This window comes from Aphelocoma coerulescens, chromosome 1, assembly GCF_041296385.1.
Source record: "Aphelocoma coerulescens isolate FSJ_1873_10779 chromosome 1, UR_Acoe_1.0, whole genome shotgun sequence".
Lineage (NCBI taxonomy): Eukaryota > Metazoa > Chordata > Aves > Passeriformes > Corvidae > Aphelocoma > Aphelocoma coerulescens.
This window is the reverse complement of record NC_091013.1, coordinates 23,557,567-23,581,893: the sequence shown is the minus strand read 5'-3', so window position 1 is coordinate 23,581,893 and position 24,327 is coordinate 23,557,567. Positions and strand designations below refer to the sequence as shown.

Here is a 24,327-nt window from a genome sequence, read left to right as displayed (position 1 = left end):
ATGTTTCAGCCCACTGGCTTACAATGAGCAAACCAAGTAATTGAATGCAATCTCAGTGGCAAAACAGCATGAAGAACATTAGAAAAGCTGACCCCTTCTCTCCACTCTCACCTCAGCAGTCTATAAAATTTATAGAAAAGCTCATCAGCTTCTGCAGTGCATTCCTCAAGGAGCACAAGGGTTGCTGAACTCTGTCTGTAGCCACTTGATGAATTCTGCAGTACTCTCCATGCGAGTTCCTCTCCTCTGTCCTACTTGTTGAAGCATGCAACAGACCTTACTCTGCAGGGGTTTATGATGCCATTGAACCACTGTTGTGTAGTGGAGCATTTTGAAGATCTAAAGTGCAGCCTTTAAAAAAAAGTGCAAATAAAAAGTCCCTTGGTTCTGGAAGATTAGAAAAATTTCAGCTGAATTGACTTTTCATGGTGTTTGTGGAATGCAGGCAGACATACAATAAAAGCTCCATATAGTTAACATAGGAAGAAAAACATGAAGGAATGCCATTTTTCTAAAGAACAAACAAAGGTTAACCAACCTATTTATTAATATTTCTTTGTACCTGCTGTGAACAATGTCCCTATGCACATCTCTGTAACATCAACTAAGTTTTATTGTGATATTCCAGAGACTATCTATGCTGTTGAGCTACAGGCACTGTATTTTAAAAGCAAGTGATACTAAGTAAAATACTTGTATTGAGTCAACATTTTCTGGGAATGAAGAATTAAAAGGGGAAAAGTCAGAAATCTTTAGGAAGGACCTGCTCTTCTGACAGATTTTCTTTTGTTGTTTTCACCAGCTTATAAGGATTCCCAAATTGTCAGTGGGTGAGTACAGGAAGTCAAGGAGAAAAAAGGATCTTCCTTTTTTTTTCATCCTCTCAGCCATAATAGCAGCTTTTCTTAGCTTCACTGGGAATGATGCACATATATATCCATGGAGAAATATAATGTACCCTGCTTTTTCCATCCCTCTATTTTATTTTCTGTTGTCAGATTCATATTCTAATACTCTTAAATCACTGCTGCTAAACACACGCTCACAAGCATTGCCACCAGACCCTTCTCCTGCCCAGACTTGGAGCAGGATCAGGAGCTACTAGTGTTTTCATATGGCAGAAAGTCACATCTAATTAGGTAGTCATTGTTGACTGCCCAGTAAACCCCTCTGGTCAAGTGCTCTGGCCTGTGCCTTCACTACAAATGGGTAGGGAGAGGGTAGCTTGGTAAATGGTATGTGAGTATCTGATATTCGTGAAAGACTGTTTTTCCTGTTTTCTCTGCTTGTAGTTGTCTGGGTTTCTTTGAGAATCAGCCAGGTGGGATGAGCTGGTAATTAGTGTGAGAGACAAAGGCTAATTGCCCAATTATCCTTAGGAGGACAGCTGGGAAACTTAGTGTCCAGAGCCAATTGGAACCAGTTTGTGTTTAAGAACAGATTCCAGGCTATTATGCTGGATAAATGCTCTTCCCTTGGAAAAAGTTCCTTGAAGTTATCACAAAATCAATTTCTTTAAAACAGAAATGAAAAAAAACCCAAACACTAAAACACTCCACAAAACTAAAACAACTGCATTTTGTATAGATCAGTTATGGTGGGTTGATGTTGGCTGGATGCCAGGTGCCTACCAAGGCTACTCCATCACTCAACTCCTCAGCTGGGCAGGGAAGGAAAAATATAACAAAAGGCTTGTGGGTCGATAAAAGGGTAGGAAGGATGAGATCCCTCACCAGTTACCATCTAGGGCAAAACATACTCATCTTGGGGGAAAAATAATTTCATTTATTATCAGTCAAGTCAGTAATGAATCCCTACTCATACTCTTCCCCTCTGCAGTGGGGTCACTTCCCCAGGAGATAGTCCTCCACAACCCTGTCCAACATGAGTCCTCCCCACAGGCAGCAGTTCTTCATGAACTGCTCCAGCATGGGTCCTTCCACGGGGTGCAGTCCTTCAAGAACAGACTGGGTCCCCGATAGGATCACAGATGATGCCAGCAAACCTGCTTCAGTGTGGGCTCCTCTCTCCATGGGGCCACAGGACATGCAGGAGCCTGCTCCAGCACAGGCCTCCCAAGAAGTCGCAGCCTCCTTTGGTCATCTGCATGCTCTGGCATGGGGTCCTCCAGTGGCTTTAGGGGATCTCTCCTCTGGTGTCAGAGCACCTCCTCACTCTCTTCCTACACTGATCTTGGTGTCTACAGGGCTGTTTCTCTCACATATTCTTCCTCCTCCCACTGTTGTTCCACAGAAGATTGATCTCTTTCCTTTCCTCTTCTCAAATCTTGTTATCCCAGAGGTGCTACCACTGTCACTGATGGGCTCAGCCGTGGCCTGTGGCAGATCTGTCTTGGAGCTGTCTGGCATTGGCTCTGTCAGACAGAGGAAAGCTTCTGGCAAGTTCTCACCGAAGCTGCCTCCGTAGTCCCACCGCTACCAAAACTTTGCCATGCAAACCCAAAAGACCATCCTACCTATTATGTTATTAAACTACTCCTTTAGGTATTGAACAAAAATTCCACTTTTAAGAAATTCAGAATGCATTACGTTAATGTTTTCATAATAATTAAGAGTTTGCTTTTGAAATGAATGTTCTGATTTTTCCCCCTTGTAGCACTTTGTGAATCACCCTGAGAACATGCAGACAGGATGTGTTTCAGATTAAATTAAAGATGAACTACAGGATTGCGCTTAATATCCTCCAACTGCTAAGGGACAATCAAATCCAAGGCCAGGCTAGAGACACTGTGAAATAAAAACTATATAAATGTGGATACTGTGAATACTAGGTCCTCAGTACCAATTGTTTTGCTGCACAAATCTACTCGTACCTGTAGGACCAAATAGTGTTGCTATTTGCCAATGTATACATAACATCAGATGCCCTAAATTGGTTTCCTGTTCTTAATTGTCTTCCAGAGTAATCTTTTATTTCTATTGAGATTAGATACCACAAAGGGAGATAAACCTTAGTAGGCTAAAATAAACCTGTGTTAATATCCCTTTGTTTTTTATTCTTAAAAATAAACTTCTATATTTTAGAAAGTTTTATCTCTTTTCATAGTGATTTTCATCACCAAATTTTCTAATGTTGCTAATTATACATTAATTCATTTTAAAATTGATACCGTGTTTATATTTATAGATTATAGGTCCATTTTATATATGCATTGCAGCAGACTTGCCAGGATTATTTTAGACTTTGGAGCTCTTTTTTATGACTTGCATCAAGAAATTCAAGCACATATTTTTCTGGTGAGAATGTGAGAGACGCACATGGTAAAAGCAGGATGATAGAAGCTCAGTAGTAGAGACCTAAGATATTAATTTTTAGTGATAACTTTAATATATATATATATTTGCTAGCCTACTCTACATTTTTTAATCGGGTTTGCAAGAACACACTACTAAATTTTATTAGATAGTTATTTTTTACATTGCCTGCAGGAAATCTTTATGAAATATTACAATAAAAACATGTTTCTTCAAGAGGCAGTAATGTAATAAAATGCATCACTAGTTTTGATTGCATTGATAGCTTGTAGGAAGAAAAGTCCTTTTAGGAAGATGTGCTTTGTGTTCATAAGGAAGAGGAAAGACTATTTTGCAGTGCATTAAAACCATGGGAACCATTAGGTTTGTATAATAAAAATCTTGTAAACACTGATAGTTTTATGGTTAGTTTTTGCATCAGCTGTTTTATATAAGAACCTGTGGATACTTCAAGTCATAACACTTTTCAAAAGGGCCATATTAGCTATTTGTTAACCTATATTTTCATTCCCCTAACTTGTGTAATCATGAATAGTGTTCCAATTTAAATCAATTGTAACAAAAAATTATTTTCAATTTTGTGTAATAAGAAACAGTTTTGGAGGGCTCATTGACTTTAGAGTCTGTATATTATTTTCTAGTGAGGTTACAAAAACAAAGAGCTTGTCTTATAGAACCAGAATGTGAAAAAAACCTTTAAACTAGCGGAGAGAAATTCAGTGTCACCTGAAAGAAGAAGATACACATGATTTCTCAAGACAGTGGGACAGATTAAATGCAGATGGATACAGGTAAAACAAATTGAGTCATAGCTGCATTTAAAGTGCCCATCTGCTGTAAGTCTTGTAAATATATGGACTAAAGTTGAAGGGCAGCATTCAGTGTATCTGGAAATAGTTGCCTGATTTGGTTAGAGGGTCAAAGGCATCTTTGTCACTGATAATACCATGATGGGTTTAAATGTGTTCAGAGGGACAATTGTATTGGAAAGAAGACAGAAATGCATGAAAAACTTCAATAAAAATCGAACTCAATGATTTTAGTTAATCCACTCAAGGGTAAAACTCCACAGTGGGACTGCAAGGGCATAGCTGGAGGAATGTTTACATATTCATCTATTTGAATAATTATTGACAATTTTATGGGTTTTATTATTTTCTTCCTTTTGCCCATAGAATGAAATTTAAAAGTAAAGCATTTAAAGAAGAAAAATCCTGCATGTTCTTCTATAGAAGATGGATCTGCATTAATTAAATGGCTCACAGGGGACTGAGGTTTCTCTGTAGAAAAGAACTGCAATTTTGGGCCATGCTGACCAACGAATGTATTTGAGTTCTGCAGTAATAAACAGATTTCCTTCCCTAACTTTTCCAATGGTAAACATTCATATAGCTCAGCTTTTTGAAATCATTACACATAGAGCTTGCTTGGTCCTTGTGCCTTGACTAGATACAAAGAAACTGTCTCATCTCTCTACTATGTGTAACATTATGATAATTTTCCTTAAAAAAAAAAACAAAGAGAAAGCAAACAAACAAAAAAAACCCTCCAAAAATCCACATAAAAACAAAACAGGAAACCCTAAATACCAACAATTGAAAACAAAGAGAAAATAGAGGTGTTTTTATGATGACCATGAAGTTGTCCAAGAGAAAAACAGGTTCAATTGCTGAGGATGCTTTATGAAGAGTATTTGGAAAACTTGTTTAATATCTAGCAGCTATTGGTGTTTGCTCAGACTCTAAAGGTTGTGGTATCCAAGTCCTGATGCACCACATTTCATCTCTTATTTTTGTTTTTTAATCTACCACCTTATAAAAAAAACCAAACTTGCCCTGCTCTTTTAAAATCCATTGAAAAAACCAAAAGGCAAATGAAGCTCCTATACAATGTTTAAAAGAATGGGCAGAATGATAAGGGAGCTGTATCAAAATAGTTCAAACTTTGTTTACTTAGGTAAACTAAGGTTTTTCTTTGGAATTCTATTAAAAAAATGAAATTAAAACATTTCCACGAGAAGGGCAGTAAATTAAATTTTGAGTAAAAGGCCTGTGCTTACAGACTTGGTGTTGAATGACAGCATAGAAAAATTCCTGTTGGGAAAGAAGCTTTCTGGAGATTGAGCCTTTTCTCCTAGGTGCTGAGAAAACCACTACTCCTTAGTATCTCAGCTATTAATATGATCAGTTAATGCCCTTAGCCCAATGAAAGCTTTTGAATGCCCCTAGAGGGAGTATTCACTCAAGTTTTACACTCAAGATGGAGGAACACATGGAGTTTCCTTCAGAAGGTGTTCAAAAGAACCAGCTTTTTCAGGTAATTCAGTGCCCTAGGAGAAAACCCAATTTTCACCAGAAACTAAGACTGCAGGTGTAAGTTGAGTGTTTTACAAACATGATCCCAGATGCACTTTAGTAATGAGTTTTGCTGAAAAAATTAACAGTAATACATATTCTTGTGGCTTTGATTTTACTGTAGTAAGTAAAAATGATTTAAAATGTGTGAGATCATTAATTTTAAAACCTCAGTTTAATTACAGCTACCTTCCTTTTTCCCCCTCTTTTAACTCACTCCTCATTTTTATAAGTCTTTACTAATTTCCTCTCATTGAGGAGTAAATGTTATTTTTCACCACATTCTCATTTTAAACCTTAAATTCTAATGCTGCTAAAAGGAGATTTCATGAAGCAAGCCCTAAATAAAACATTCACTCTATTTGCTGGTGTTTCAAGCATTAAATTAATATTCTCAACGTTCATTCATTAAGTCCCTAACTTGTAATTAGGATTCAGGCCATGCTTCTGATTAGACTGGAAAAAGAAATCAGCCCACAGGGAAAGGCAGCTTTTCATTTGAATCCAATCAGGGAGAGCAAACACACTCCAAAAAGGGTTTCTGTGGTATATAGATATAATTATCATGAAGGAAAAGGGAAAAACAACTTGGAACCTTAATGAACGTGGAAGAGGGTGTTTTAGCCTTGAGAACTCCCTGCAGCAATGTTACTCTTCTTAGTGTCAATCCTATTGACCAAAACTTGGCAATAGACGACAAGAAAGTTTCCTCATAATTAATCTAGTGTGCTTCATTATATTCTAAAATGTCTGAGCTGATTTATTACATCTGGCAGATTCATGCAAATGAAAGGCAAGATGGTATTTGGTACTAACATGCAAGCAAGCAAAAGATCATGGCAACCGTATTAGAAACCAAACCACACCAATCCCACTTTGAGGTATTATAGGGATGAAATACACCATTAGAATGGCAGACACTAGCACCCTTGGAGGTAAGATCACAAAATATTTCCAATATACAGTATGGAAAAATGAAAATTTGTATTTGCTGAGGGGAATACTTTTAAACTAAATTATGTATGAATAGGCAGACTCCTGTTCTTAGTTAACAAAGTTCTCTTACTTGTTTGAACTCTAATGATATCTGATGGTTGAGGAAGTGTTTTTATAAATCAGATCACTTAATAATAGATAGTTTTAGCGATCTAATTCTAGACTTCCGGAATTCTTATTTGGAATATAATAGTGAAGATTGCTTAGCTGCTGTTAGCTTATGAACTGCTCTTTGTCAATATATTTTGTCAATAAACAGCAAAACAGTCAGTTTTGACAGAAGAAGGTGATGTGCAAAACGAAATCATTGCAGTAGTGACCAAATAGTTATGTCTTGCTTAACAGATTTTAAAATAGATATTGGGAGTTTCTCTTAGCTAGTTGGTTCACTGGCTGAAGTAGTAATTTTTATGCATTGTATATTGAAAACATAAATGAATACCATAGATCCTGCGCAACAGTTAGTTTTTCCAGCCATGTTTCCCTTAGGGATTCACCTCTTCTGCTTTTCTACACACATTGTCTCTTAAATGCACACACCACCCTGCTCAGTAGGACTGTAGACATTCCACTGATAAGGATATTATCCTTTCTGAGAAAAGCCCACAGTAAGGGTAAAATAAAAGTAATTTATTTCACGCTGCATCTACTTTTAGACCTACAGGCAATTCTAGTGAATTATTACTGCTTAATACCAAAACAAAACCAGGAGTGCCAATTCTAATATTTGAAACAGCAAGTATTTAGTTAATATAGGTATGTAAAGGTAATAAAGGTATTTAGTTAATATATTTTTCCAGAGTTTCCCATACATATTCATGAATAATTCTGTTGTGTTTATAAAGGTAAATTTTCAGAAGTTAAGGTTAAGAAGTAGATATTTAAAATCTTTAGCCAACACTAAGATATTTCTAGTTCTGGACCAATGTCTGTAGTAGGAGAATTTGGACCAGTAAATAAGCTTTTGTCACTACTGATAAAGGCCACAGAATTTCTCTTGAACTCACTGTTGAGGGTCTTATCACTTGTGTAAGGTTTCCACTGCCTGAACTGGTCTTAACTTTTTCTAATAGTCATCTAAAAGTAGTAACATAACTATTGCCTAACCTGTTTTAGCATAAGGAGATTGAAAAAAATGAAAACCTTGTTGGAGTTGGTGGGAATTTACAATCAGTGTGTTTGAAAACCAGGGTGGACAGGAGAAAAATGGTGAGACTATTTGGTCCAATATGTAGTATAATTTAGAACGTAGGTAACATGAAAAATACAACATTAGCATAACATTCTGAACTGACCTGATCAATTACAGTCTCACTCTATGGTTACATGGCATGACCCTGGGTCCTTTTCAAAGGCATCCAAAGGAATTCTGAAAGCCAAAGTATGTATATTTAATCTGCAGAATTGTATAATGTTCTTTCAGATCTGTATGCAAAGCAAATATACTATGGGGGAAAAAAAGTAATAATAAAACTGACTGGAAGTGTTTAATTCACAATGTGAGAATGGGAAGAAGAAAGGAGATGGAAAGACAACACAGGAAACAAATAACTTCATTGATGGGAAAGAAATGAGAGACAAATAATTTTTCATTGACAACAGAACAGATATGCACAATTAACTATTTAAAAGTGGGAGAATAATTATCCCTTTGAAAAGGTTAAGCTCAATAAAAGCAGCAGATAAACTGAAGCTTTTTTATAATACAGAAACTGATAGCCCTTGCCTAGTTGAGTGTGCTGGTTTCCTCTGGAATAGTCAATTTTCTTCACAGTAGCTAGTACAGCTGTTTTGAATTCTTTCTGCAAACAGTGTTGATAACATGGGTATTTTTTTTTTACATATTGCTGAGCAGGGCTTACACAGAGCCAAGGTCTTCTGTGCCTCTCACCTCACCCCACCAGCGAGCAGGCTGGGGTGCATAATGAGCTGGGAGGGGACACAGCTGGGATGAATGCTCCCAAATGATTCAAGAGATATCCAACAACCTGTGACATCATGTGCAGCACATAAAGCTGGAAAGAGGAGTAGAGGGATGTTTGGAGCAATGTCTTCCCAAATCAACATTTTGCATGATAGGACCCATCTTTCCTGAGGATGGCTGAACACCTGCCTGGCAGCTGCAAGTGTCAAGTGAATTCCTGGTTTTGCTTTACTTGTGGGCATGACTTCTGCTTTGAAGTCACTGTTAGATTGTCTTTATCTCAACCCATAAGTTTTCTAATTTCTGCTCTTCTGCCTCTGTCTGCATCTCACCGCTACAGAGTGAGTGAGAGCCTGTATGAGGTTTGGTTGCTGGCTGGGGTTAAACCACAACACTGGAAGAGAAAATGCATTTAGAAAAGTTAAATCTTTGAAACTAAAATTTTGAGTTGGGGGAATCAAATGCTAAAACACCTTAGGATGAAAACAATGTTACTTGAACAATTATTTAGAATTCAAATTTTCAAATGTATCTGAAGTCTGTGACAGCAACTTCTGTTCAGGCTAGACATACTGTTATGAAAACTAAGGAGAAATGGAAACGACTTGAATATTATCAAAGTATGCAATAAATAAAAACAGTGATATTATGGACCATAGTAAAATGGGACCTCGGTATAAATTAAACAGTATTATTCTTGTATCTCTATAGTGGAATCATAGACACACCAGAGATATGGTCGATTTAGGAATTTCAATATGGAACCGTTATCTGACCATAAAAGAAAAGGGGTTTGTCTGTTGTATACTAGATTTAAATTTTTTTTTTTTTGTATGTGTTTAGAAGTGAGATATTTCTAAAACCTTGACATTTGTGTGTGAAAGCTTAGGTAGTTTCAGCTTCTACCACTGTTAACATTCAAACAGTTTCAGGAAAAAAAGGAAAAAATAAAAGCTGTGTTTGTAAGTTACTTCTCTTGGAAGAAACTCAGGCAGATAACTTATTGGTTTATCAATTAATAAAGGTCTCTGAGTACTTTTTTTTTTCCTAAAAAGACTACATTTGTTAATAATTTCTTCAAGGTTTCACATTTTTGACTGATACCTCACAGAACTAGAACATTTGCCTTATAAGTACATATTCCTTTTTGGAAGCTATGATGATAAAATCGTGAAGACATCTCCTAAAGGAGTTTCACTGGTCCTTTGATGTACAATGTACCATTCTTTGAGAGACAAGGTTACTAACAACCTAGAAAAAAAAGTTTAATAATTTGAGGTGATCAAGAGATGAGTCCCAAATTTTTCTAAATGATGACTGGTAGAAGGATGTGTTTTAGCAATTTAAAATCATAGAAGGATATAAATAGCAAAGAAAAATTATTTAAAGGGAAAATGAAGAGCACGAATGAGAAATGGAAATCAATTTCAAAAGCAGAACGTCATTCATAATTTCAGAAATCCCTTCTGTCCCAGCATCTCTTAAACATTATTTCTTTGGGATGAAGCAAAGGAGCCGCAGCTTATGATATTTATGATACCAGAAAATAGTCTAGGTGGTACAGCATTGGATTAGTGGGGCAAATTAGATAGAGAGTAGCAGAATTCCAGAGACTAAAAATGTAGTTATTAATTTCTCAACTGTATTCCCAGATGAATTCTACTCAAAGTAATACAGAAGCTGAACAATGCAATATTGCTAATTAAAAATACCTCAAGCAAACAAATCACAGATTTTTTTTTTTTTACTGTAACAAGACAAACTAGAACACAGAAATATTTCAGAACAGCACTATGTATTCTGTGGGAGAGAGGGCACACTTACATAGGTAGGATGAAATTGATATCTCCAGGAATTATTGAATCCATGACTTCTCTTTAGACTGACAGAGGTGCCTGAAATCTTAATAATAACTATAAGTTACAATCTTACCATCATAAGATTCACCTGAGCCACTGATACAGGTGGAGCTAAGAAGCACTGTGTTTTAGACTGGGTATCCATGCCCACAAAAATTATAATTTGAAATTATTTGTGTTCATGACAGAGACATTTTTAATGAAGTAATCCAGATATATATTTTTAAAAACTTCAATGGAAAAAAATCTTTCCTGAGGAGGAAAATAATTACATGAAGAATATCTTAGAGATGGAACCTGTAAGTGTCAGACCTAGAATGCATGTCTGTACACAGAACACTACTGAAAAAAAGGCCTTGTGCCATGCAGAATCCATTGGCCAGGATAATCAGGAAGAGAAAAACAAGCAAACAAAAAAAAGCCCAATAGTGGAATGACTTGAAAGGGAGAAAATGAAAACCTTGAGTCATTTATGTATGAAAGCTTGGTATGTTGTTTCTTTTATCGAAGTTTTCAGCCGCCTCCTACAGACATACTTTGATATAGTAATACCTCTTAGCATTTCTTTAACCTTTCCAGCAATCTCCACTTTCACTGTCTTATCCCTTTATTTCAGATGGGCATTCTGAAGACTTTGATAAAAGGTTTTTTTGGTTTTGTTTTGAAAACAAGGCTCTTTTTGGCCCTAAACATGTATTTGATCAGGCTGATCCTGTCAGTGCAAATTTAGCATTCCAGAAAGGAAACACGCTGCAATTATCTACAGAATACATTTAGCAGTTATGTTTGGAGTTCATAGCCTTAGTGGTTAGAACAAGGAATGTGGGAACGCAGAATGTAGAGAATATTTCTCTGCCTGTTTTGAAGGGTTTTACCCCCCTGGACAGTACTGGTTTTGACCTTTGTCCATGGGAAAATTTGCCTAGCCCCTGGGAAGAATTAGAATCTACAATGGTGTGAATTAAGTGATAGAATGCTATGTGAGATTATCACAGGGTGAAAAATTTAAAGTTTTTAGGTCTATTTGCATAGTAAATAGATAAAAGCAAAAACCATCAAAATGGAGGACTGTTGTCTCCAAACCTTCTTCTTCTTCTACTACTCCATATTCTGCAGTAGAAGTAGTTTGGGACAATTGGATACAGAATTCCACAGTTCCTGTCTACGTGATTTAGGAACTTGTTGGACATTGGTAAAAAAGTGAAGATATCTTGCATTTTAAGCTTTCATTGGGTAATTTACCTTTTAAAAGGCTGTGAAATCTTGGTAAGTTGTCTTCTTGCTGCATTCTCTGCTCTGTGCTATATCTAGGCCACACCAGTGGCTTGTACTCCTTAGATAAGAATTAATAAACACCTGTCTGGAGACTGAGAAGCATGAAGTTCCATTCGTCTCCTTTTCCCTCTGGGCAAAAATCTGATCATCTCCCCCATCAGGGAAGACAACAATTAATGACACGGACAGTGTTAAAGAAACAATAATAATAATAATAATAATAAAAAATACAATTTGTTTTCATATATATGATTGTTAAATGTGTTTAAGGGCATTATACATGCAGCCTTCATAAATGTTGTACCAGCAAGCTTTTGCTCTTTAGTCCTTGTAGACAAACTAGAAACTGGGAATAAATGTAGGAGAGGCTGAAAGGCTGACTTCGACAGCAGAGTTGAAGGAAGAATTCACAGACCCTGAGTCCCCATGAGCATTTCGGAGTACATCCTTTCTTATTTCATTCCCTCTTCCAACAGTAGGACTGCACAGGTTCTCTGCAATCATAGATATGCAAGAAGATGTAATTGTGGCAGCAACTGGCTAAGGAGCTTAAATAATTCATATTGGTAACCTTTAGAAATGCACCATACATAGGACCATAGTTTCTCTAAGGGATTATAACACAAAGTGATAGGAGTATGAAGGGGTGTAGGGAGAAGTTTAAAATTTTTGGGTGGTTTTAGAGTTTTGAAAAAATGCTATTTAGCATCCTGATACTGCTGAAGGTTACCTGACATAGAATTAATTCTCACCTAGGTAATATCACTAGCATTATACTTTTTTCTATGTAGTTAAAGCCTAAAGTAAAAAAGATCATCAATAACTGAACTTACAATATAACACTCCTTGGTATAGCAGGATTGAATCCTATACTGTACTCTTCGTAACCAGCTGTTCAGAGCATTCAATAGCCAGCTGTTCAGAGAATTCAAATACCCTTCATATCTTATCTCACTGGGATGTTCTCTTCATATCTTTATTTCCCTTTAAATCACATTATACATGACTTTTCATTTAGTGAAATTGATCAACTTGGAACAAAATTGTATGAGACTCAGCAAACTGAGAGGTCTTAAAATTACACTTCAAGTGCATAAATCTGAATGTTGTAGCCTCTTCTCCCTCTGCTCTTTCATATGCAAAAACACAGGTCTGTCCACAAGTGCAGTTGAAATGCTAGTGATGAACACTTGTAGTGTGCTGCCAGAGAAAAGCACCAAAAATTATCTTGCTTTTCTACCTCAAACTTCCACCTTAGATAGCCTTTCTTAAAGGCACTGCTGAAGCCTAGCATCAAACAAAATGAAGCCAAACCAAATAATAACAACACACAACCAAAGGAAGATTGTTTTTCTTCCTTGCTTGGTTTCAGCTAGGATTGAGTCAATTTTCTTCCTAGCAGGTAATACAGTGCTGTGTTTCAGAGTTAGGATGAGAACAGTGTTGACAACACACTGAGGCTTTAGTTGTTACTGAGCAGTGCTTACACTAAATCACACTTTTCAGTTTCTCATCCTGCCCTGGCAGTGAGTGAGCTCCCAGTGCATAAGGAGGTGGGAAGGGACACAGCTGGGACAGCTGACTCCATTTGACCAAAAGGATATTCCATGCCATATGACATGCTCAGCATATAAACTAAGAGGAAAGGTAGCCAGTGGGGAGCAGAGCTTGGGAACAGGCTGAGCATTGGTCAATTTGTAGTGAAAAATTGTTTTTTATTTGCATATTTTGTCTTTCTTGGGTTTTCATTTATTATTATTGTTGTTGTTATTATTATTATCATTATTATTATTTTACTGTTCTTAGCTCATGAGTTTTCTTACTTTCAGTCTTCACATCCTTTCCTCCATCCCGCTGTCTGTGTGGTGTAATTGCTGGGTGGGGCTAAACCATGACTTACTTTCCTTTAATCTTATTTTCCCTTCTAATTCTTGGGCAAATTTAGATGTTATTTTCACCTGCGGAAGCCTTTATTTCAAACAACTAATTTTATTTTAGGCTTTATATTTAATTTATTTCTCTATCATTTTTTGTTTCTCACTCTTAGTAGAGTGAGATTAAAAGAGAAAAGAATAAACACTTTTGGGGTGAAAAGAAGAAATACAGTAAGTCCTGTTACACCCTCAAAGCATCAAACAGCCATTGCATGAAGGGACTTAAAAAAGGGCATGTTAGATTTCAAAGAATGTGTCAATTTTTCGGAAAAAAGAAGCTGGAAAAATTAAGTATGGCTAAAACCTAACTGATAGTCTATGTTATAAGGAAAACAATTAGGCAGTAGAGACTAGTGAGAAAGTATGTATTAGTTAATATTATTTCAAAGTTTTTACTCTTGAATTTCATCCTTTTCAGATGCAAGAGTTAAAATCTTAATGACCATATTTTTCTAGGGATAATTTGATTGATCATTCTTTTGCTGAACAAGATGTAAGGCATCCATAATAGGTAAAATTGTGTTGCAGTGCACATTTATATTCCATGGGTAAAAAAAAAAAAAAAAAAGGGAGTCCCTATGTTAAAATAACACAAGACTCAAAAGTTAACAATGGTTTGGTATGTCATAATTTGACCCTTTTGTTACTGTAGTACAAAGTTTGTTTATAGGATCTAGTTTTGTGCCATCTGCAAACTTGCTGAGGGCTCACTTAGTGCTGTCATCCATGAGGTCACCACTGAGGACACTAAACAATACCTTGTATCTTGGTAGTACAGCACCAGTTACTGGCCTCCAGCTGAACTTTGTGCTGCTGATCACAGCACTTTGAGTTCAACAGCTCTTTAGTTTCCCTTACTCATACTCGATCTGCTTTTCTATAAAGATGTTATGACAGACAGTATTGAAAGCCTTGCTGAACTCGAGATAAACAATATCCACTGCTTTTCTCTCATCCATTCTCCTTTTCCACTTCCTAGATGCTGCACAGACCATTGTTTCTCTTCTGGAGTTCACTTCCTTGACAGAACAGTTTCTACCAGCACACACTTCTCATGGGAGAGGAGTCTCTCTACCTCATGCTAGATCCAGCAAGGGGCACCAGGCAACCCCACAGCCCCAGATGTGTGTTTTCCCTTAGGACCTCACAATGGGTGGAGGTCTCTGATGGGCCAGGGGCTGTTTCTTCAGGGTTGTTACTGGGGACCGTGCACTGTGGCATGTCACTGCTGTTGTCCAGCCTATGGTCACTATCCTCGGCTGAGCTTCTGGCCCCTTTCTGTGCTGACTGTGTGCATTGGCTGCCTCTGACAGCTGCACCCCTAGCATGGCAGAAACAGATCATTGTCAGTGTACTCGGACACTGCAATAGCAGGACTCTTGGTGAGATGCCCTTCCCAGGGTTCCTTGGCATTAAATCACACCCCTGCTGCAGAGGAGGTGCTGTTTTGTTGCTTGGCTCACGTGGGTGGAATACTCCTTCCCACTCTAATTCTGAAGACAAGATAAACCTCAATACCACAAGCTTTCATATTCATGAGAGTCCTATCCCCTAAGTAGAAGCTGCAGCATGTTCAGAAGTTAACTAAAATACTCAGAAGCCAAGTTTTAGGTAAAGCTGAAAATAAATATTTACCTTGAGTAGAAGGAAATTGAGTAGAGTGAGTTACTCATCGAGCTCTACACAAAAGAGTTCTTTTGCACGATATAAGATTCTGAACGTACCTTTTGATTCAATAACATTTTCTTTCTCCTGGGGTAGCATATGAGGGATGATATTTCTTAAAACAAAATTTAAAAATTAGAAAACATTTGAAATTCTGTCATTTTGGTGGTACTTGCAATAGAAACTACAAATTGTTTTTACTTCATCTGAAATTTTCTTAAATACTGTATTTTTCTTTCTCAGTCCATCTCCTTCTGAAAACATGGGCTTAACCTGTAAAACATCTAAGAATTCTGTTTTTCCTCAAACTCTGTTAATAATATTTCTTCTTACTGTAATCATTTCTTTTTAAGCACAGCATGATACATACTGACATTAAACAGTCAGTAACAAGAAGCATTTCAAATAGATTGAATATTTTTTTCTATTCTCTAGTAGTTATTTTTCTTTTATTTTCTTTTGTTTCTCATGACACTAGTATTTGTCTAGATAGAACTGGCATTTCTAAGAAAGAAAGAAAAACAAATACACCCTCTTTCTTTTGGGGAGAATAAAATGAAATTATTTTTCATAAAGAGAAAACATGTATTGAGAGTTCTCTCCTCTGACTTTTCAATAAGGTTATTTTTTGTATTATTTGCAGGACTCAGTAGTAGTATTTGCCATTTGCCTCAGGAGTACAGGAGCTGCTTGCTGTAGCTTCTAGACTATTTCTTGTACATTCAGCTACTCTGCCACTGGGAAGCTGATTCCATTTGCAAAGAGAAATTTTGCCTCTTAGCCTACCACATCTATTCATTGTTAATCTAAGAAAACTTCAAATCACAGAATCATAGAATGGTTTGGGTTCAAAGGGACCTTAAATATCCTCCAGTTCCAATCCCTGTACTGTAGGCAGAGATGCCTTCCCTAGACCAAGTTGCTCAAAGTGAAGGTGCTCCTAGACCTTTTTCCTTTTTTTAAGAAATGCAGGACTATGAATTTTGTATAAATTAGGTGATACCATGTTTCATGAAATTGTGAATAATGTGAAATTAAAGCCTTCAAGGTTTTTCCTCAAGGGAGAAATATATCTATCTCTAAGTAGGGTATCAACTGAAAATATTTCATGTGGTTAGCTGTTAGAAATTTTGCCTTTAAGTGCACACAAATTTCAGTGACAGAAGTTAATATTTTTAATCGGATACTTGTTGCTGCCTGTTCCGAGCTTCCCTTCCCCCTCCCCAAGAGAAGCCAGGACTTGCCTCTGCCATGTGCTCTGAACTCCTTTATTCCAAGCGGGGGGAAAACCAAATGTAACTCAGACTCTTCAGCAGTGTCTGATTGGCCGCTCACCCCGGGTCTGCCCCAGTCCTCTCCTTTCCCCTTCTCCCAATAAAAGAAGAACCCGAGAGGGGGCCCGCCTTCTTTGGCTTGCGTCCCTTCTGCGAACATCTGCTTCTGTCTCTGTTTGAAAGCTTCTAATTGCAGGAATTGGCAACCAAAGGCTATATTTCTCCCTCTTTGCTTCTACTGGTGGTATCAGCTTTGCAGCTACCATTTGCTGCTTTTAGAGCTACTGAAATGCTGGATTGCCCGTGCTGCCTCTCTAGGCTGCCCGAGGCTTTCTAAGGCATTGAACTACGAGCCCAGCCGGTAAAAAGCTGTGAGTATTTCCACAGATGCCTGTACTGGTTACATTGAAATGGCAATGGTGACAGGCACACAAATAAAATCAGGCATTTAACAATTATGAAAATAGAGCACGTCGCAGTATCTCGTTGGCAGCTTCAGACTGCTGGAAAGTGCAGCACTGTAAGTCAGCAGTCTCTGGAGTACTTTATTGTGAGGAATATGATGGGTCTTATAGATGTGGTTTTCTTCTTTATATATTTGGCTTCCACTTGAGGTCACTTTTATGTTTCCTAACATGCTTTTACAGATATCTAGTCCTTCATTGGTATAGCTCCAGGTTACATGAGAATTTTATGCCTTTTACTTTTTTATATAGTATTTATTTTTTCTTTATTGCACTGAGAACTGATTTTGACTACTTCTGGATCTTCTTTAAGAAACACAAAAAGCCAAAAGACCTACAACAAAACCCCTGCAATCATTAGTAGATGTTTTATAGCTGTGGGTACAAGCCAGTGCCTCCTCCCTTAAGTTCCCATGTCCATATTCCTCTTCCCTTGACACTGTGTCTCTGTTTTTCAGAGCCTCCACTGCTGTACCTGGCCTCTATTTCTCTGTCCTGATAAAGTCCTTCATGGGAAAAAACATGTAGAGAAAGCTCAGAAAGCAGTGGCGGTTGACACATTGTCAACAGCTGATTAACTTCTTGGGCATCAGAAGGATGGTTTCAGAAGGGTGTTGTCGCAGAAAGTGCTTAAAGTAATACAGGAATTGAGACCTTCCTGACTAAGCAGATGGATCTGTAGGAAAAAGAAATAATAAAAGAGGATTAAACAATTGTTGGGTACTAAAAAGCAGCTGAAAACAATTCTTAAATTATTTTCTATGGTTTGCAGCAGTATGCATTTGAAGTCAAAGTGGATTCTAATAAAACCCTTTGTGTATCTGCCCTTAAACACTTCACATTGGACCAGAAAAACAGTACCTCCATCCAAGTGCCCATAGGCATCCTTTCCACTATGGAGACTTTGATACTCACTTTGAATAATTTGTTCATTAATTATGAATTTGTTCATGTAAAGATTACTTGAGTGTGTAGTTTTGAACAATAATGAATGGTATAGCGAGCAAGTTAGTTTCCAAGCTACAAAACACGTAAATGGGAACATTTAAGAACAAGTACGAGATAGTGGCAGGAAGCAGAAAGGATATCTGACTTCTTGCTGAATCTGAACATTATTTCACTTAAAAATCTGTAATTGAATTATGGAGAAGAAATACTTTCAGTGATGGAAAGATTAAAGATTAAGTCTAATGGGCAACATTTTTCTCATTTTCACAGTAGGATCATAATTGCAGCCTCTGTTAGTTACCCACTATAAATCTAGATTCAGGCTTTGAGTTAGGGATTTTGAATAAATGACTGTGGCAGGGTCATTGGGGTCTTCTAAAAAATGCCTTAATAGCCTTGCAAATTATTGCACTCTGCTCAGGGGAAAATACAAATTCTAGTTTGCCTAGAAAAGAAGGAAATGCTTCAGAATCCTTCATATGTGTTCCTTTTAGCTCCATAAACACATGGACTTATTAAGATGTAGACAATAACACGTTAAAGCATGTTATCCTACAAGATTCCTGACAAACTAGTGTTTGTTTGCATCCCCTGACTTAGAATATCCAAGGTGAGAATAATTCAATGTAGTTCTGCTGCTGCAAGGCCTCCTTAGCTACTAGAGTGTCATGGTTTCTGCTTTTATATCTGACTGACATATCTACCTTCCACTAATTCCGTCTTCTTTTACAAAATTTCTCCAGTGTTTCCTTACTTCTTTCCTTGTAATTTTTTTTTTTTTTCTTTCTGCATCTCTCCTCTTTACATTACTTTTTCTATGCATTAATTTCTCTTCTGGACACAAGAAGAAGAGGACAGTATACTGATGTACAGTAGACTGTTTGGCAAGACAGGAAAAAATGCAGATGCTAAAGAGCAGGAGTAGAGGAACTTTCCAGCTGCTGAAGCATTTTGTGAAGTTTTTCTTTGTCATGCTTTAGCTGAGAAACAGTGGAAGATGGTTCTGTAAACTAACTCTCTATCTCACACCTGCATGGACTTGTTTTGGTACACTGGGAAAAATATTTTGGAAATGGGTGTTATTCCATTCAGCCAATCCGTCTGGGAGGTGGATGGTCAAGCATCCAATGGTTTTATGCCACCCTTGCAAAGAAAGCTATATAAGCTGAATTATATAATTAAATATAGCCATTTCTGGCCTTTGAACCCGATCCTGGACTTGTGTCATTTCTCGCTATCCCTGGGGACAACAGCAACAAAAAATAGCTGAATGGTCTGTGTGGTTTTTGTTTGTTTGTTTGTTTTGTTCTGTCTTGGTTTTGTGCATGTGTGTGTCTACTTTTTGTGATTGTTCAAGTATGCAGAAAACCGGTTACGCTAGCTAACCTTGTTTGCTTTCAGGGAAAGCATGTACAAAAACTTTTGCAATCCTAGCATTGATTTTGCTTCTTTAGTTGTTTGGCGGTAATGAAGGAGTCACACATGACTACTTAGCTTTCTATTTCTGTAGTGGGAAAACTAAGGGAATTTCCCTCAATATTAAATAGTGACAACAAAGTCAGGAGTAAAGAAGCTGTGGTTCTTCTCTGGAGAATGGACAGCTGACAGTGTATTTTTGGTAAGGCTATTTTTTTACTCAAATTTCCAATGCAATGATGTAGGTATTTGTCCTTAAACAATAAATTGTTGATGTTAGCAGAATATTTTTTTTTCAGTGAAGTGATGAAAAACTGTGAGCAATTAAAGCTTGAGGGATGTATTGGATGTTTTAGTTCAGATACAGGAGGATGCTGAGCAGCTGTTTTTATATATCAGGTTATGCACAGAGATTTCAAAGCCTTAATCTTAGAGTGACTATCCTCCCCCATAAAGGATTTTGGCCACTTAAAATACAGAGATTGTGTGGAAGAATATAGAACAATATACAAGCAAAGTGAGAAAGATAGGGATGAGCTTCCAGCAAATTCCAAGATATTTTCTTAAAGCCATTTGCAATTGGTGTTCTGAACTTCAGTTTGAGAGAGTTAATATGTGTTGACGTTCCCTCCATTAACAGTTCAAAGAGAACAAACAGCTTTTTCTGACAAGGAGGGTCTAAGTTTTGTGAATATGCTGACTACTTTTCCCTATTCTTCCTGAACTTGAAACTGAAGCTTGGTATTCTCTCAGTTGTATATATAAATCCATAAATAAGATGAACATGTGCCCAAAATCTGATCATTTCAAGTCTTGCCCAGAACCAATCCATTCTTGCTTTTTCTTCTTTCTGTGCAGGTATCTTTATAAGTCACCACTCCTAATTACTCAGTTGCTATTCAGAATGAGTGGCATCTCTTAAAGCAAGAAAACTGAATGTTACTTTCATAATTATTTCATTAAAATCCTCATTTAAATGTCTTCAAATATTATGTTTATTAATTAAAGCTACTTAGTCTTTCTAAAATGAAACTATTAATTCAATGAGAAATGTCATTTTATGTTTTAGCCAAGGTTTATATCTGTAAAACTACGACTTGTAAGAAAATTCTTTTAAATGAATGTTTGTCTTTCTGTTGCAGTCCTTTTTATTTTACATAATCTCAGAGAAATAATTTACTTTTCTTGATGTGATGCTTGCTTATTGTCAGATATTGTGGTCAAGAAAAGCCAATAATTTCAATTGGGAATAACTGGTGTTTTCAAATATTTTATTGTGATAAATTAAAAAAAAAAAATGTAAAGGAAGATCAGTTATTCTAAGGACCTAATACCAAATTTTGCAATGTATTGCTTTTTTTTTGTCTTTGTAGTAGGAACAGTAAGGAAATGAGCCCAGTCAGGTGATTCTAAAATTGTAACAATGTCAAGAAATATTTTTTTATTATATTTTCTTGAAATGAGCTTTAAGAAAATGAATTCTTGTTTGTCTTCCTATCAAGATAGGGAGCATATTACTTAAAATGACAATGTTACTGTGTGAAACACTTCTACCAGTTATAAAAGATGGGAAGTTTTACAAATATGAATAAAACAAAAAATGGGAATTCCTGGGCAGGGAAAGAGCAAACAGGAAATGTTCTCATCACTACTGTCTGCTGCATGAGAGGTGTCCATCTTTAAATAATGTGTGAAAAATAGTTATCAGTATTCTCTAAATTATGGTGGGGAAGCCTAGTTCCAGTCTCACAGGTTAGATATGGTACAGAACTTAATACAGAAAGAAACATCTCATAAATTAAAATTACCTTTTCTTGTCCTAAGTTTTTTTTATACAGCTGCTTCAATTCCTTAATTGTTTGGGTTTTTTAACTCTTACCTAAATTAAGGAAACTGTTATTTTTCTAATAAAGATGATTCTAAATAAATAGAGCCTGAGTCCTGTGATCTCATGACAGGTGATGTAATTACCTTGCTCTTCGCTTTCTTGGGGATGACACGCTACCTGGAGAAAGTTTAAGACACCCCAGAACTGTTAGAATATTTCTTTGTTAAGCTGCAAGAGTTTATCATTAGACCTCTATTCTCACACTCTGCATAATGCATCTGCAACCCAGATAAATTAGAGCATTTCTCATTCTTCTGGTAGAACAATCAAAGGTTACATTTTACCTATGAATAGCGTTTGATTAGTGCTTGTACTGAGGTATTGTACTTCAGCAATAAATAGAAAGTGAAATCTGAGGAGGTTTCCTTTTTTTGTTTCACTTATGTCTCAAAGGTAACTAATTTCCTTTCTTTCTAATCACCACCTTTTAGAGATGCTGAAAGCTGGTTATTTGAATGAGATACACCCTGATTAAAAAGACAGTTCTACATGTTATGTTTAAGTTATAGGCCTGCATGCAAATCCATATTTTTAACAGACAATCTGGACATATTTCTAGAATTAGCCCTGACAACTGTTATGCTCCCGTATGCTTTGAAGATACATATTTCCCAAAGTTTAATGTAGAGTATCTAGGTAGTTTTAACTATAGAGCCTTAAGGAGACACAAATCACTTTTTGATAAGCACTGTGACAAATGATCTCATTACAATCTTTACATTTTACAGAAACGCTTTCCAAGTGTTTGAGAGAAGAGAGATGACAGTCTAATACTTCCTCTAAAGAAGGAAATGGAAATGGCACAACTTCTGGACACATGTGTGGGCTAATATTCTAACTTGAAGATAAGCAATGATCACATTAACAATGGAGTACTTGCATGACTAGATACTGCATGTAATTCCAAATCTAAATTTCTGGGAAGGTGATGGATCATCTCATTCTGGAGACCATCTCTATCCACATGGATGACAAGAAGATGATCAGGAGTAGTCAGCATGGATTCACTAAAGGTAAATCATACCTGATCAACCTGATTACCTTCTATGATGAAAAAACTTCCTGGGTGGCTGAGGGAAGAGCAGTGGATATTGTCTACCTTGACTTCAGCAAGGCTTTTGACACTGTCTGTCACAAAATCCTCATAGGCAAACTCAGGAAGTGTGGACTGGATGAGTGGGTGGTGACATATATTGAGAACCAGCTAAACAGCAGATCTCAGAGAGACATAAGAGTGGCATGTTGGAGAACCTCATGGAGAAATGTTTCCCGTGGGACAGATCCCATGGTGGAGCAAGGGAAGGACTCCTCTCCCTGAGCAGTGGGAGAAGCCTCGGGTGATGAACCAGCCATAACCCCCATTCCCAGTCTCCTTGCGCTGCTGGGGTAGGAGATAGTGCTAGGAAGGAGGAAGGGGTGGGAGGAAGGTGGTTTTAAGGTCTTATTTTACTTCTCATTATCCTTTTCTGATCTTGTCAGTAATAAATTCATTTAATATCTAATTTGAGCTTGTTTTGCCCATGACGGTATTTGATGAGTGATCCTTCCCAGTCCTTATCTCAACTCATCAACCCTTCATTATATTTCCTCTTCTGTGTCCAGCAGAAGAGGGGAGTGAGAGAGCTGCTCTGGTGGGTGCCTGGAGTCCAGCCAGGGTCAACACACTGCAGTCTTTTTGGTTCCTCCCTGGGTGCCAAAAATGACTGTAGGGTTGACCTTGCCTGGATGCCAGGTACTCACCAAGCTGCTCTATCACTCCCCTTTCCAGTAGGACAGGGGAGAGAAAAATGAGATGGAAAAAAACTAGCAGGTTGAGACAAGGCAGTTTATTAAAACAAGAAAAAAAAGAAAGTTTGTGTGCATAAGCAAAGGGAAAACAAAAAACAATCTCTACTTTCCATCTGTGAGTGATGTTCAGACACTTCCTGGGAAGCAGGGCTTCAGCCAGTGTAGTGGTTGCTCAGGAAGGCAAACATTGTAAAATGACAAATGCTCCCCATTCCTCCTCCCTCCCTTTGCTTTTCTGTCTGAGCTGATATGTATTCATATGGTATGGAATATCCTTTTGGTTAATTTGGGTCAGTTGTACTAGCTGTGTCCCCTCCCAGGATCTCGAAAAGACAGTGCTGGTGCTGTGCCAGTACTGCTCAGCAGTAGCCAAAACACTGGTGTGTTATCAATGCCTCTACAGCTACTCATGCAAAGCACAGTACCCTGTGATGGCTGCTAAGAGAAAATGAACTCCAGCTAAGCCAGACTCCATACACGAAGTCTGCATATTTTTTAATAAATCACAGTCTTGTGCTGCAATGATAAAGCATCACAGTGAATAATGTAATTTTACTAGCCTAGTTTATGCCAGGGCATAGATAGTTTTCTGCAGCAATTTTATTGGTGATCTTTGCTTATGCTGATGGTGCTTCAAACATCTTCACCACACGTTAGACAGGATTTCACCTGTGAAACTTGCTAGAGGGACGTTGATGTCATTCAAAAAATGACATGTAGCTGGTGAAGAAGAGAGAGGACCAACTTGCAGTTTGTGGACTGTATTGATCTGGAAAATGCTGATAGGAACAAAAGGGAATCTTTATCAAGGACTTGTTTTCTCTTTGAAAATAACTTTGCATTTTAAGAAGCTCAAGCAGTATTGGTTGAAGGTTATAATGCATAAGTTAAGTGATTGACACCTACTCCTTTGCATCTGTTACTTTGCTCTGACAATTTTCTGTAGCTTCTTAAATAGTTTCTAAATCATTATGCTTTTTCAAGTCAAGATGGTTTGTAGGCTGCTGTTTACAGACTGGAAACAGCATTAGTTGCAAGGTCTTTCTGAAGGTCACATTCAAGGCCTTTTTTTAAAGATAGTGTAAGCTTGCTATGAGCTTTAAACAAGAACAAGAATTTTGATACTTAAGATGGGGTTGGGAAGAAAATTAAACTTACAGCTCATTTTTCATTAGATGTTCACAAGCCTATCACACAAATGTTGTTTTGATCTGATATAACATTGAGTTTGATCCTACAAAGACTTCAAATCTAATTTGTTTTTAAG

At 37.1% G+C, this 24,327-nt stretch overlaps 1 long non-coding RNA gene across 1 annotated transcript in view; it reads left to right on the top strand.

Annotated features, from left to right (window-relative positions):
* Nucleotides 1–8,541: 8,541 nt before the first annotated feature.
* LOC138118084 (uncharacterized) overlaps nucleotides 8,542–24,327 on the top strand; it is a 34,609-nt gene continuing 18,823 nt past the window's right edge. The window contains exons 1-2 of the long non-coding RNA XR_011154991.1: nucleotides 8,542–8,890; nucleotides 22,001–22,285. This is a non-coding gene — a long non-coding RNA (uncharacterized lncRNA). The remainder of the gene's footprint in view (nucleotides 8,891–22,000; nucleotides 22,286–24,327) is intronic.